This window comes from Arvicanthis niloticus, chromosome 4 (assembly GCF_011762505.2).
Source record: "Arvicanthis niloticus isolate mArvNil1 chromosome 4, mArvNil1.pat.X, whole genome shotgun sequence".
Classification (NCBI taxonomy): domain Eukaryota; kingdom Metazoa; phylum Chordata; class Mammalia; order Rodentia; family Muridae; genus Arvicanthis; species Arvicanthis niloticus.
In genome coordinates this window covers 94,724,474-94,728,149 of record NC_047661.1, presented here as the reverse complement: position 1 = coordinate 94,728,149, position 3,676 = coordinate 94,724,474, and positions in this window count along the sequence as shown.

Sequence of the window (3,676 nt, the reverse complement as noted above, 5' to 3'; positions counted from 1 at the left end):
TGTCACATATGTACAGTACCCATAGAGGCCAGAAAAAAAGAATGTTGAATCCTTTAGAGCTAGAGGTATGGGTAGTTGTAAACCATTTGATGTGGGTGCTGGGGAACAAACTCAGGTCCCCTGCAAGAGCAGCAAGTGCTCTTAACAATTGAGCTATTTCTCTGACCCCTATTTTGTTTCCTTCTCAAACAAAGTACCATTGAGACTCCGATAGTCTTATTTCAGGGAAGGACAGACATCAACAAATCTCTAAGAATTAGTAAAGCATAAAGTGTCTGCATTTTTTATATTAGTGGCATTATAATAGCCTAAGTCAAGCACCCCTTCTGACTTGACACACACACCACCAATAGTAGCATATTGAATAAACAAACTTATTTACTTTAGTAACTCTTGTTTCTTTAATAAGAAAGAACAATGTAGAATTTTTCAGATGCCTTCTAAGAAATCAGTTTTAGTTGCCAAGTGTGTGATACAAGGTTTGCAGATGAAAAGGAAGGCAGGATGTCAAAAGCCATCAAGCAGTTTGAACCCTGAGTCACTAGGAAACAATATTTGGTTACGCATGCAACCAAATGATAATAAGATTTAGAAAGTACACATGGGGATAGCATGACTGTAAAGAACCTTTGTTCTTTCAAAGTGGGAAGTCTTTGTCCCTTTAAATACTCAAGAGCATGATAAAGTCAACATAAAGCCCAGGAAGCTATTACACAGGGTCTTTGTCTTACAGAGTGATTATTGAAACATAAAAATTTCTTCCAACCTCTCAAGGGTTAGGTGTGTCTTCTCTCACTGAGGCCAGATTAGACAGTCCTCTGCTGTGTATGTGTCAGAGGCCTTGAACCATCTAGTGTATGCTGCCTGGGTGGTGGCTCAGTGTCTCAGAGATCCTAGGGGTCCGGGTTAGTTGAGTTTCTTATGGGGTTGCCCTCCTCCTCAGCTTCTTCTAACCTTTCTCTAATTCAAACACAGGGATCCTTGACTTCAGTCCATTGGTTGGGTGTAAGTATCTGCCTCTGTCGGGCCTCTCAGAGGACAGGCATGCTAGATGGCTCGGCTGTTTAAAGGCTAGGCTCACAAACCAAAAAAAAAAAAAAAAAATATATATATATATATATATATATATATATACATATATATATATATGTATATATATATATATATGTGTGTGTGTGTGTGTATTTATCATGTTATATATAATATATATAAATTATATATATAATTTATATATATATTAATATTTATATTTATATTTATATAATAACATCTATGTAGACCAGTTCGGCCTCAAACTCACAGAGATCTATTCACCTCTGTCTCCTAAGTTCCCTAGCCAAAAAAGTTTTATACTTTAAACAAATAGAAAAATAAATCATAGTTTTACATCAGGACTATAGTTGATGTTAAAACTCCTGAAATTATGAATAAAGCCATTAAACTTTAGTCATCTCTACCCACCATAAAAAGAAATTCCTTGTCCATGAGTCTTCTAAAGCTTTTTGCATCCACCTGTAACTTTCCTTCCACCTTCCTCTTCATTATGAAACAAAGGTACATTTCACTTCAGCTCTGAATTACTCTTGTTAGTAAAAATTCATCTTGTATACCTTGTTTACAAACGACCCTCTCTGCCACATTGTTCTTACAAGGAGCTTATTCATATATACTGATTGTGACTGGTGTCCAGAGACAGTGAGGCACAATATAATTGTGACAATAACACACAAGTGTTTTTAGCAAACCAGCAGAGCTTATAGATATATATGCCATAATTTCTACAGTAATACGCTTCCAAAAATCACAAAAATGGGCATGTTCATTAGCATATTCAAGTATATCTTCTCTGTATTACATTAAAAGAGAGACAAAGTCCAAGATCTGCCTAAGTTAAGTTACATGGCAAGTTCAAAACCAGCTTAGTCAACTTTATTTATTTTGGTTTTTCAAGACAGGGTTTCTCTGTATAGCCCTGATTGTCCTAGAACTTACTCTGTAGACCAGGCTGGCCTTGAACTCAAAAATCTGCCTGCCTCTGCCTCCCAAGTGCTGGGATTAAAGGTGTGCGCCACCACTGCCCAGCTGATACTTTTTTTAAAAGATGTTTTTTATTTTATTTTATTTTATTTTATTTTATTTTATTTTATTTTATGTATGTGAGTACACTGTCACTGTCTTTAGACACACCTAGAAGAGGGCATCAGATCTCATTACAGATGGTTGTGAGCCACCATGTGGTTGCTGGGAATTGAACTCAGGACCTCTGGATGAACAGTCAGTGCTCTTAAACTCTGAGCCATCTCTCCAGCCTTTAGAGATACTCTTATATCAAAATTTAAGAACAAATTTTAAGACATTTTATATGTAGTGATGACATCAAAATAGAAATGAAGTGGTCTGAGAATTACTATATGTGTGATATATTATATATTATACATTGTATAGTATATATGTGTATATATAATGTTATATATTGTACACATTATGTATACATTTATATATATATATATATATATATATATATATCTTATGTGACACATTGCACTTTCTAATGGTACTACAACAAATAAATAATCAATGAAGAGGTGGGGAAAATGGAGGAATGAAGTGGTGGGTGCACAACCGGAGAGGTGAAACTAGAGACAAGACAGAGGAGGAACTTGCCAGTGCTGAGTAGAGCAGACGGGGTGGGGTGCAGAAGCCTGGAGTTTGTGCATACTCAGACACACACACACACACACACACACACAGAGAGAGACACACACACTGGCCCAACTGCATGATCACCCTGGTTCTGAGCAACAACAAAATGTCCAAGAATGGTTCATTTTCTGATTGGACCTCCTCAAAAGACCTCTATGGTCCATGCCACCCATGGAGGCCACTTTTGTATCTGTGGTCCATTGCCCTAGGCCATGTTTGATAGCATTTTGCCTAAGTTCTGCCACACAGTTACCTGTCAATGGCCAGGTGCTCCCGATTCACTGTAGAAGGAGCTGCTTGATCCCTCCACTCTCTCTTGCCTTCTTGTTTTCTTGCTCTAGCTCTGTCCTCTTGTCCCGTTTCCCCTCTCTCTCCATGTGCTCATGGCCAACCTCTGCTTCTCTACTCTCTTTCTCTGCCTTTCTTGGCCTCTACTACCCTCTCAGCTCCCCTCCCCATTCTCTGAATAAGCTCTGTTCTATACTATACCATTGTGTGGCTGGTCCCTCAGGGGGAAGGGATGCCTCAGCATGGGCCCACAGAGGCACCCCCTTCCTCCACACCTGACTGCACCTCCACCAAAACCTATCCCTTCTCCCTCTATCTTTTTATAAAACACAACAATGTTGAAGCTGGAGTTCATGTGGATGTCTGGGGTACTACAGCAGCCAGGAGCTATGCTGATGTCTATGGCCCATGTTACCATCTAAGGCTGTGTGAATATCTGTGGTCTGTGCTTCTGCCTAAAGCCTTGTTGATGTTCATAGGCCTTGCTGTCACCCAGGACTATGTTGATGTGAGAAGAGTGTGTAGCCACCTGAGGCCATATTGATGTCCATGGTCCATGCTGCTGCCAAGGTCCATGTTTGGGCCTGTGGTCCCGTGGCAGCTGGGAGTCACAGTGATGTCTGTGGCCCATGCTACCACCAAAGGCTACTTGAATATCTGTGCTGCCACCTGAGCACCTGAGGCC